Here is a 12,379-nt window from a genome sequence, read left to right as displayed (position 1 = left end):
GCAGTCCTTAAATATATTTCCACTGCAGCTCAGAAAGGTTCAAAATGCTGAAATGCTGCAAAGATGGAAGGGGACTTCCATCAGATAGCAGGCATGTGAATGATAACTTGTCTCAACAGGAGTCACCTTGGATGCAAAAGTTTTAGATGTATTGCTAGGAAGGACTTCCTAGACAGTATGTTTGAGGAATTTGATTTGTGAGGATTCTGATAGGAGCCAAAATGATGCTTGTCTTCAGGACTAATATGACAATCAGAACTGGGAAATCAGATATTCCAGCACAGTTCTTGGCTATAACAAAATACATTTTAAAATGTGTATTTGGGGTGAAAATACATTTACAAATGCATATCTTGAGAGCAAATTTTTGAGTGCCCAGCCCCTTCACGAGGAATTTTGTGGGTGCTTGGGTACCCAGGGACCCAGAGAATTGGCACCTATAATCTTGATCAAATGTTCTTCTTTTACCTGGCCTTTCAAGGCCACAAAAATTTTATCTCTAAGATCAATGCCCTGTAGACTGCTGTCTCCAGCCTGTGGGGGGCCACTTGGTGAGCAATTCAAAGTAAGATTGATTTCATCTATCTGCTGCAATTGTCCTGGAGCCATCAGTAACAGTAATGTCAGTGTTTGGACCTTGGACCTTCTACATGGAAAACATGACCTGTAATCCATTCCCGCATTGATTTTATATGGTTTTGCTGTTGCTTCATTTAGTTCGTAGCTACCCTGAGGGTGGGACGCGGGTGGCGCTGTGGGTTAAACCACAGAGCCTAGGACTTGCTGATCAGAAAGTCGGTGGTTCGAATCCCCGCGACGGGGTGAGTTCCCATTGCCCGGTCCCTGCTCTTGCCAACCTAGCAGTTCGAAAGCACATCAAAGTGCAAGTAGATAAATAGGTACCGCTCCAGCGGGGAGGTAAACGGCGTTCCCATGTGCTGCTCTGGTCCTGTGCGCTGCTCTAGTCATGCTGGCCACATGACCCGGAAGCTCCCTTGACCAATAAAGCAAGATGAGCGCTGCAACCCCAAAGTCGGTCACGACTGGCCCTAATGGTCAGGGGTCCCTTTACCTTTACCTTACCCTGAGGGCAGGGGTGCTAACTTGAATAAAATATAGGGAGAAGTAAGCCCCACCCCACATAATCAATCATATGACATGGTGCACACACACCATTTGAATGGCAATGCCTATCAACCTTGGGGGGGCAGCCCCCTAAAATATTTTCTGTGGGGGGCAAAGACCCCTCAGCCCCTAAGAGTTGTCTCCTATGCCTGACGGCTCCATGGAGCCATGCTTTGTGCCATTTGATTTTAAACATAAACAAACAATCACCATAGGCAGTGAGAGATGGAGCAACAAGTTGAATGAAAAACAAATTGATCTTTAACCAGCTTGCTTTTAAAGCGCTCACTTTTTTTTTTAACATGCCCTCAAAATTTAGAAAGAGTGTTGGAGCCTAACAAAATCAATGTGGGCTGTTTAATAGGGGTTTAATAAAGCCATTATACAAATCTATGGTGCAGTCAGGGCCAGCATGTCTGAGGCAAAGGACAAGATGGCACCCCCATTGTGATGTAAAAGAAGAATTAACATATGGTACTTTGCACCTAGGCACAACAGGGTTTCTCCTTAACTACCTTTAAAATTTACTTCAGCATGACAATACATTGCAAAAACATATGGTAAGTGTCACCCTTAACTAATTCTTTTTCACGTCTATTGTTTTTGCACCACAACCTTAATGTTCTTTTAATGTCTATTTTTTCTTGCGGATGGCTAGTCCGATTGTTTTATTGACAGCTTCATTATGTTTAGAGCCTATTGTTTACTTTTATCCTCCCACTAATTTAGGGCCTGACTCAAATAACTTCAAAGAGAGCTGGAGTCTTTTAAGAAAATTTTGAAGTTCATTTGGCAGGGTAAACTCCTTGAGAATATTGGCAAACTCCCTATTCAAACACAAGTTAGATGACGGAGGGTTTACCTACTTCTTCCACTTGTATTTTCATGTAGTATTAGGCAATAAAGTTATCAGCTATAACAAATTGGTTTACTTTAGAAAAGTAGGAAAGTTTTTTTCTGCTGAACAAGAGAAATTTGCTCATCCATTATTAAGTTTCCTACAGTATGACAATAAGAGAATAGATATTGAAAATTGTAATGTATCCTCTGTTATAAGTATTTTATTGGTGTAATATAAGTTTAAACACAAATTGAGCCCTCGTTTTTGTCTTCTGTTATAAGCAAATCCCTCTCAGGAATATATTGGCAAATATAGTATATGTGCAATTTCTTAAAGCTTGGTCCCTTAATAATTGATAATCGAACAATATCACTTCGAGAAGTGGTGAAAAGCAGGGTGGAAATTGACTTTCTCTGTTCCAATATTTTCTAACATAGGATATTTTGTGCACCCTCAAGAAATATTAAATATATCATCATATTTGGGGACGACAGAATTCCAGAGTATGCCTACCTCTGATAAGATGAAAAGTTTACTAGGCGAAATATATTTATTATTTTAAAAACTAAATAAGGCAGAACCTTGTTGTTGTTTAGTCATTTAGTCATGTCCGACTCTTCGTGACTCCATGGACCAGAGCACGCCAGGCACTCCTGTCTTCCACTGCCTCCCGCAGTTTGGTCAGATTCAGGTTTGTAGCTTCGAGAACACTGTCCAACCATCTCGTCCTCTGTCGTCTGCTTCTTCTTGTGCTCTCCATCTTTCCCAACATCAGGGTCTTTTCCAGGGAGTCTTCTCTTCTCATGAGGTGGCCAAAGTATTGGAGCCTCAGCTTCAGGATCTGTCCTTCCAGTGAGCACTCAGGGCTAATTTCCTTAAGAAGTGATATGTTTGGTCTTCTTGCAGTCCATGGGACTCTCAAGAGTCTCCTCCAGCACCATAATTCAAAAGCATCAATTCTTCGGCAATCAGCCTTCTTTATGGTCCAGCTCTCACTTCCATACATCACCACTGGGAAAACCATGGCTTTAACTATATCTAGAGGCAAAAATGGAAAAGAGACATTAGGACTAATTTCTCCTTATAAGACTGGTCTTGCAGCCTTATATATATACTATATGTAAAGCCAGACAGTCGCAGCTCATCTGCTTACGATTGCTGACATCATATTTGACCCAAATTCTCCAATAGAGTTTTGTTCTTTTCAATGATAAAAGCTGGCTCTATACAGAAACTGCCCCTGTCAGTCTGTCAGAGGTGACTTGTGGGTTGCTGTAGAAGATAACTCAGGAATCATAAACCAGGAGCAAGAAGTTGAGGCAGGAAACTAAAGCTGAGGAACAAGCCAGGAAATCAAAGCTGAGGAACCAGTTAGGAGACAGAGTTAAAAGACAAGCAGAAACTAGAATGAGAAGGCAAGCAAAAAGTATGGAAGATGACCAAAGGGCAGAGCTGAAGATCACATGAGAACATACCAGAAGCAGGCCAGTTACTCAAGAACATCCCAGCACAAACATGAAGGCTTTTATAGCCCTTTTTTTCCAGAAGGCCATTACTTCTTATTTTTGTTGTCGTTGTCTCAGGAGCTCAAGGTGGCATACGTGGTCCCCCCCTCCATTTTAGGTCACCTACTTAGTTTCATGATTGAGTGGGGATTTGAGACAAACAAGTGAAGTCAAGGTCTAGTTGAACATAATATATTTCTTTAAGCTATATATGCAAGAATTTAAAACTATACCAAAATGCAATCTATAGCTGATAGCCAATAGAATATGCAATAATACATGGGTAGGCAAACTAAGGCCTGGGGGCTGGATCCAGCCCAAGCGCCTTCTAAATCCAGCCCGCAGACGGTCCAGGAATCAGCATGTTTTTACATGAGTAGAATATGTGCTTACGAGAAGACGGTCGAACTTGACTATATAGAAGAAGTAAAAGTCGTAACAACGTATCCGTAGGTTTCTGTGTGGTGGAGTCTCCTTCTTTGGAGGTCTTTAAGCAGAGGCTTGACAACCATATGTCAGGAGTGCTCTGATGGTGTTTCCTGCTTGGCAGGGGGTTGGACTCAATGGCCCTTGTGGTCTCTTCCAACTCTATGATTCTATGATTCTATGATTCTATTTAAAATGCATCTCTGGGTTATTTGTGGGGCATAGGAATTTTCATTCCCCCCCCCAAAAAAAAATATAGTCCGCCCCCCCCACAAGGTCTGAGGGACAGTGAACCGGCATTCTGCTGAAAAAGTTTGCTGACCCCTGCAATAATAGCTGAATAATCTTGTGTGGCTTTCCAACATTGACATGCAGCACATGGTGTATTATCTCACATGAACAAAGTTGTTTGTGTCCAAAGTCTTGAAACACATTGATTACAAAAGCTGCATTCCAAATGGCTTGTCAAATGTGTTTTGACTCCATCTTCTTCAGTAGCATCTATTTGGAGAGCTCCTGCTTGTGTGTGAACTTAGATCTTCTTAAAAATACTTTTATTAAGCCAAAAACCTATAATTCTCCACTTTTCCATTTAAACCTCAATACAATTTTGGGCTTACCACATAGCGTATAATGCGTTCAATATGGAAGACATAAGTTTAAATTATTCATCAATGCGGCAAGCCCCTATGAAAATGTTCACTCTAATTATAATGTAACATAGAATGTAACAATCTAACCACCACATCACACTGGTTCTCAATGGACAGTTGGGATGGATGGGGCCAGGCCAGATCCTGGAAATATGATATTGCACAAGCAGATGTTCTTGTGTACAGTTCTGCAGCTCATCATATGGGACATCCTTATACAGATCCCAAGGTTGTCCATTTTTGCCCAGGCAGCTCCTAAGAGACTAAGTAAGTTATGTTGTATTTTTCAGTAAACAGCCTACAGTGGTACCTTGGGTTAAGTACTTAATTCGTTCCGGAGGTCCGTTCTTAACCTGAAACTGTTCTTAACCTGAAGCACCACTTTAGCTAATGGGACCTCCTGCTGCCGCCGTGCCGCCAGAGCACGATTTCTGTTCTTATCCTGAAGCATTATTTCTGGGTTAGCGGAGTCTGTAACCTGAAACGTATGTAACCTGAAGCGTATGTAACCCAAGGTACCACTGTACTTTATCAGATGTATGCAGTGGACTGAGAAAGTGGTAAATATATATGTTGAAAGGGATGTCATCCCGCCCCCCAATGTTAACATTCAGACATGTGAATGCAGACAATCTCAGAATATTCTGGTTCCTGCACTAGGGAGTGGGAGAAAGGTACTCAGCTGAACCTCATTTAAACTTCAGCAGATTATCATTTTAAAAAATATTTCTAGACTACCAATTGAAAGGATCTGAAAAATCCGATTTTAAGCGAAGTTAATAATGTGAATCCAACAGTCTTCTTTAAAGTTTATAGTTCAGTAGGTTTCACTACTAGGAAGATCTGCAAGGCAATGGTCCATAATGATCCTCACTTAGGAAAGTATCATCATTTCTATTTCTTCCTTTATCTAGCACCTCAAGCATATTCTGCAGAGGTTTTCTGTGCAGTGTCTGAAATATTCATGAAAATACCTCCAAGATGTTTGGGAAACAAGGAGGAAAATACATTAACCTTCAAAGTAATTTATGTGCTTTTCAGGTTACTGATTTATTAAGACACTTTGTGCACCTGTTCCAGTCATTAGTGATAGATTGTTCCGTAGTAAGCCCTCACTCCATCTTAGTTAAATTACTTTTGCTGGTTGGATGGATTATTGGGTTACTTCACAACAGCCTTCTAATTTGCTGACTGCTATTTAGAAACACGTGACATATATCAGACTTCACAAGACAGAGTTAAACTAATAAACTGTCCTGGTGACAATTCTGCAATTTGTGTGTCTTACTTGGGAATTCCCGAAGGGGGAGCCATGCTAGTCTGTTACATATGAACTACATAAACTTCTGTGGACTAGAATCCACTTCATCAGGTACATCTGAGTACCCTACCGTCCGCTTCATCCTGCAACTGATCATGCAAGTATAGTGTCCAGATCAAGGGAAGTAATAGTACCACTCTATGGAGCTGTGGGTTAAACCACAGAGCCTAGGACTTGCCAATCAGAAGGTCAACGGTTCGAACCCCCATGATGGGGTGAGCTCCCGTTGCTCAGTCCCTGCTCCTGCCAACATAGCAGTTCGAAAGCATGTCAAATTGCAAGTAGATAAATAGGTACCACTCCAGCAGGAAGGTAAACGGTGTTTCCGTGCACTGCTCTGATTTGCCAGAAGCAGCTTAGTCATGCTGGCCACATGACCCGGCCAATAAAGTGAGATGAGCACCACAACCCCAGAGTCGGTCACGACTAGACCTAATGGTCAGGGGTCCCTTTACCTTTATCTTATTCTGCCTTAGTCTGACCACGCTTGGAATACTGTGTCCAGTTCAGTTCCGGGCACCACAATTTAAGAAGGATTTTGACAAGCTGGAACGTGTGCAGAGGAGGGCAACCAAGATGATCAATGGTCTAGAAACTAAGTCTTATGAAGAGCACTTGAGGGAGCTGAGTTTGTTTAGCCTGAAAACGAGGAGTGTGAGAGGGAGATAGGATAGCCATCTTCAAATATCTCAAGGGTTGTCACATGGAGAAGGGAGCGTGCTTGTTTTCTCCTGCTCTGGAGGAGGGTAGGACTCGAACCAATGGCTTCAAGTTGCAAGAAAAGAGATTCCGACTAAACATTCGGAAAAACTTTCTGACAGTAAGAGATGTTCAGCAGTGGAACAGATTCCCACGAGACGTAGTGGACTCTCCTTCCTTGGAGGTTTTTAAGCAGAGGTTGGAGATTCAGTGAAGACAACAGTTCATAACCAATGTAGGAAGCCAGTGGCAGGACCATAGTTCAGTGCCATAGCAAATGCTTTGGATGTATAAAGACCTTCAGCAAAAAAATATTTTAGATAGGGCTGAAAATATGCTGGCTTGAGACCCTGGGTCATCATGGCCAGTCAGACCATTAAAATATTATCTAGATGTACCTCTGTGTCAGTAGAAGGCAACTTCATGCACCCATGTTCCTCACATGGGCCAGGAACATTCAGACAACTGTAATGTTCAGGTAATGGTTCCTAATTCTACTGATAATCAAGCTACCTGAAACTTTCATTTACATGGTGATTTAAACATAAAATAAAAAGTGATAACTATTAGTAAGAAGAACATTTCTGCATAATAGCATAATCATATTATGAATGGGTTAACAACAACAACAACAACAACAACAACAACAACAACAACAACAACAATAATAATAATAACAACAACAACAATATCACCTGAATACCCTCATGGAATCATAGCATCATAGGCTTTAGTCATAACTCCACTTTTGTAGGAAAAAGTACTTCTGAGTCGACATGGTTTGGGCTGTAGATGTGTTCTCTTTGCTTCAAGTAGTTCTCACACACATTATAAGGACTAAGGGCACTGTTTCCCCACGACGTTAGCTTTGACAAATCAGTGAATATAGCATCAGCATAAGCAGAATCCAGTCACAGAGGTCCAGGGCCTTTTTTTCAGCCATAACTCACCGGAACTCAGTTCCTGCACCTCTCAGGTGGGCGCTGAGGGAACGAGGGAGGTGTTCGGGCACCTCTTTTTCTGGAAAAATATCACTGCATAGGTCTTTCCCAAATTACTGGTGTTGCACCAGATGGGGAGGTACTAACCGAACAATAAACATCCAGTGATGCAGTCATGATATGAAAACACACACCACACACACAAAAAACTTCTTCAAATCTATTTCCCGTGCACTAACCTGCTTAATCTCACATTAAAAAATAAATAAGCAAACAACACACTATTAATTCCATTGACATTTGCTGGAGATAAGGAATATGGTCTTCAGCACGCAGATCTACTCTTTTAAATGTATGCACACACTCACCCAAATGTCAGCTGTTTTAGCTGCAGCATCCCAGGAAAGGTATCATGGGTTGCACAGAATAAGTAAAGGAATTATTTGACTCGTGTCAGGGAAGGAGGAGAGGGAAAAGGATGTGCTGTGCTTCTGTTTGTGTCAGCCACATTAACTCTTCATATCATTATCTTCCCATTCCTATGATGAAAAGAGAAAGAATATAACTTTATTTTCAGTGTGGTTTTCTATCTCTTGCTCTTTGTGAACGGTGCAGGAAATATCAACGTGCAATTGGTGGTTTGCTGAGTTCTGTTTGCTGCAGCAACAAACAACCAGCCAAAGGTTATTATGTGAATGCACACGCCTTTTTCAATTTCACTGTCCCTCTCTCTCTCTCTCCCACCCCCGGCAATTCTATTCTATTCTTAAAGCTACTCTTCTGGCAAAAGAAAGAAAAAAAGAAAAAGAAACGAAGGGAGAAATATGCTTCCCATGTCTATAGATAAACTCTTTAATCTGTCATGCCTGAAGGTAAAAAAAAAAGGAGAAAAAATATAAACTCATACTGAACAGCTTACTCTAGAGTTAGTTTTGCTGATGCAGCTTTTCTGGTTGTCCATACTGAGCAGAAACTCGGGGAAATAGCAACACAACTTGTTTAATGTAGCATCGACAATCATCATTCTTACCGTCAGGTAAAACAAGTACTTACTGCTAATCCTTGGCTCTTTTGGTTTATACTGCATCTAAAGTTAAGAGGTTCTTGTTTTTCTGTTTCCTACCTCTATTCAGGGACACGGGTGGCGCTGTGGGTTAAACCACAGAGCCTAGGACTTGCCGATCAGAAGGTCGGCAGTTCGAATCCCCGCAACGGGGTGAGCTCCTGTTGCTCGGTCCCTGCTCCTGCCAACCTAGCAGTTCAAAAGCACGTCAAAGTGCAAGTAGATAAATAGCTACTGCTCTGGCGGGAAGGTAAACAGCGTTTCCGTGCACTGCTCTGGTTTGCCAGAAGCAGCTTAGTCATGCTGTACACATGACCCGGAAGCTGTACACAGGCTCCCTCGGCCAATAAAGCGAGATGAGCGTTGCAACCCCAGAGTCGGCCACGACTGGACCTAATGGTCAGGGGTCCCTTTACCCTTTACTTTACCTCTATTCAGTGGAGATGATGCCCCATGCAACCCAGAATCTAACCATCTAACATTACAAGCCAAGAGCCTTGTTTAAAAGGCATGCAAAAACAAAATCATAACAAGAGGTGAACACAAACTGACCACTTGGTAATGACTAGCCACAGTTCCTGTGATGTAGGTGGTAAACTGTAGCATTTTCCCAAATGGCAAGGGTTTTTTGTTTTGTTTTGTTTGTTATTAAACAGTCCTCTGGTTCCCTGGATTTCTGGTTTTGTGTAAATGTTCGGTCAAAATGCACGCCTGATGAGAGAACCAGATGAGATGCTAAAGAGACGGACAACCATTTCTTCATGTAGCAGCATGCCCACTAATGGAAGCTACCAGTTGGCAAACAAATTAAGTCGTTTCTTATCCTTCTACCCCTAATTTGGAATGGGCTATCCTCAGACTTGCCTCTCCTACCCTCTCAACTTTCCAATCAGTCCATTGAATCATTTTCTTTTATTCATAAGCCACAGAATCCACTTTCTCCCCCTGCCTCCTGCCCTCCCTGCTGATTTTCCATTATAATGGCAGACTCACCCACAGGTGTGGCCTTATAAGAAGAGCCCTGCTGGTTTATACCAAAGGCACCCCAATACCTTTTCCACAATCTACTGGGGAAGAACTTCCTTGGATGGAAGGGAGGGGATTGGGGTGACTACGGTTTTGAGCTTGGACAGCAAGACCACCTGAATATTGTAGACCCCTGTGGGAAAAAAGGAGGGGCATGGAGAAGTCATACTTAATGGATGAAAAGCCAATAAACTACACCGTTATTAAGAGAACCAATGCCCTTTGTTGATCAAGGTTGTGAAAGTAACTGTGATGTATTCTGTCTTGTGACATATTCTCTAGACCAGTGTTTCCCAACTTTGTGCCTGCAGCTGTTTTTGGACTACAATTCCCATCATCCCTTGCCACTGGTCTTGCTAGTTAGGGATAATGGGAGTTGTAGTTCAAAAACAGCTGGAGGCACAAGGTTGGGAAACACTGCTCTAGACTACCAGAGGCTATTCGTGTGAGCAGACTGAGACAAAAGAGAGGGAGCAAATTAAAAAGCAAGTGAGTAAGCATGAGAGCAAGCATGTTTTAAAAAATTCAATTCTCAGAAAGTTGGACTCAGAGCGGCGAGGAGAGAGTTACACATAGCACAATCGTATCTCCCACCCACCGCCAGCAGGGATTTGCAGAGGAGAAGGAAAACCACCACACCTGGAACTTATGCCAGCCCCAGTGAAAGGAGGAGGGCAGGGTGACCAGGATCAGGCCTGATGCTGTTGCACTATGGCAGTGAGATGAGCTTGGGATCCAATGGATCCTGGACCAGCTCAGTCTGGAATTAGAGAGAAATGGAAAGTGAATTGTTGTAGCTTTAAGGATGTGGATGTTAGGATTCATTCCCCATGTTGCAGTCATGAGATTGTTTTTATCACATGACGGTGTATGTTTTCATTCCGCATTGTAGGAAGTGACGGAGACAGGATGTTTTTATTACTCTGTTTCCATGATATAGGACATTTTGTTCTTTCTCTCTTTGCTGTCTGATGCTGAAGAGGAAGGAGCTCAGTTACAATGCTCCACATGTGTATATGTAAATAAACATAGTTTAACCATAAAGCTGCGCTACTGAGACTGTATGCTGACTGTCTGTACTCTGCTGATTCTGAAGTGTGCTGTTGCCTCTTGGTATCAGTCGCTGTGATGTTCAGGCTGGAGAAAGCTTTTAAATCTCCCGACTGACCAGGAGGGAGAGAACATGCCAGTCAGGCATGTGTCTCTACCGGATTCCTACTCGTGTGTAGGACCTCCTGGCAGTGGGTAGTGTTTCTTACTGATTTCTGTATCCTCATGCTATCCCTATCCATGAAGAAGAAGAAGAAGAAGAAGAAGAAGAAGAAGAAGAAGAAGAAGAAGAGTAGTAGTAGTTTGGATTTGATATCCCGCTTTATCACTACCCGGAGGAGTCTCAAAGCGGCTAATATTCTCCTTTCCCTTCCTCCCCCACAACAAACACTCTGTGGGGTGAGTGGGACTGAGAGACTTCAGAGAAGTGTGACTAGCCCAAGGTCACCCAGCAGCTGCATGTGGAGGAGCGGGGAAGCGAACCTGGTTCCCCAGATTACGAGTCTATCACTCTTAACCACTACACCACACTGGTTCTCCATGATAGTTCAGAATGGGGGGTCCCCTCTCCAGCTATGTTCATTCCCCACCCCCCATCCAAAGAAAGATTAAACCAACTCCAGGTTTCAGGAGGTCTTTGTCAGTGGCTCCATCATCTCCTTCTTCCATTACTGCTCAGTAGCCTTTCCTCTCCCTCTGGGCCCAGTGAGACTCACTGTCCAGGGAGAGAGATGAGCAGCAGTAGCAACAGCTCTGCCTTTTTCTTTCTCTTTCTCTTGCACTTTCACATTCACTTAGGAGGGCAGGCAAAGAGGCAGCAATAAGAAGGAAATGAACAACAGGCCTGCAGGGTTCAGGGATTGCCAATGGACACACATACACACATACACCCGTAGAGGAATGGGTCTTGGATGCCGACCAATAATGCCAACCCTTGACTCAGCCCCTGGCCCTGCTTCAGAAGTCCAGCTGGTGATGCAGATTTGTGAGTGGAAATTTTGCAGGGCATTAACTAGGCACTTGGTATTTTCAAATATGAACTCATTTTTGCACTGCTTTCAATAAGAAATTATGAGCAGAAGCCCATGACAAAATGGAATATGTCAATGTGCCAAAATAGAAAACAAAACGCAAGAAGAACAGGATGGAGAACGTGCCTGGCATTTACAGCTGGGTAGGAAAGGTCTAAAGTTTGGAACATAATGAAAATGATCTATAGGTGGTACATGACACCAGTCAAGCTTGCAAAAATTTATCATTTGCCCGAAAATAAATGTTGGAAATGCAAAGAGACTGAAGGTACATTCTTTCACCTTTGGTGGACATGCCCAAGGATTAAGACTTTCTGGGAGATGATCTATAATGAAATGAAAAAGGTATTTAAATATACCTTTCTGAAGAAACCAGAGGCCTTTCTCCTGGGCATGGTCGGCCAATTGGTGTTAAAGAAGGATAGAACTTTCTTTATGTATGCCACAACAGCAGCAAGAATACTTATTGCAAAGTATTGGAAGACACAAGATTTACCCACCCGGGAAGAATGGCAGATGAAGGTGATGGACTACATGGAACTGGCGGAAATGACTGGCAGAATCCGAGACCAGGGAGAAGAGTCGGTGGAAGAAGATTGGAAAAAATTTAAAGTTTATCTACAGAAACATTGTAAAATTAAGGAATGTTAGAAGGATGTTGCAATGAAGCTATGTGGTTTTAGCAGAAATGTTATAAA

General features: G+C 42.5%; 1 long non-coding RNA gene across 1 annotated transcript; it reads left to right on the top strand.

The window, feature by feature from the left end:
• Positions 1-1,649: 1,649 nt before the first annotated feature.
• Positions 1,650-9,381, top strand: LOC309339432. Its single transcript, XR_014155343.1, has 3 exons — positions 1,650-1,685; positions 5,066-5,110; positions 9,231-9,381. It is a non-coding gene; the product is annotated as an uncharacterized lncRNA (long non-coding RNA).
• Positions 9,382-12,379: the final 2,998 nt, after the last annotated feature.

This window comes from Podarcis erhardii, assembly GCF_964252035.2.
Source record: "Podarcis erhardii genome assembly, chromosome: 3".
NCBI classification, from domain to species: Eukaryota; Metazoa; Chordata; class Lepidosauria; order Squamata; family Lacertidae; genus Podarcis; species Podarcis erhardii.
Note: the sequence above shows the minus strand (reverse complement) of the source record. Positions and strands in the feature narration are given on the sequence as shown.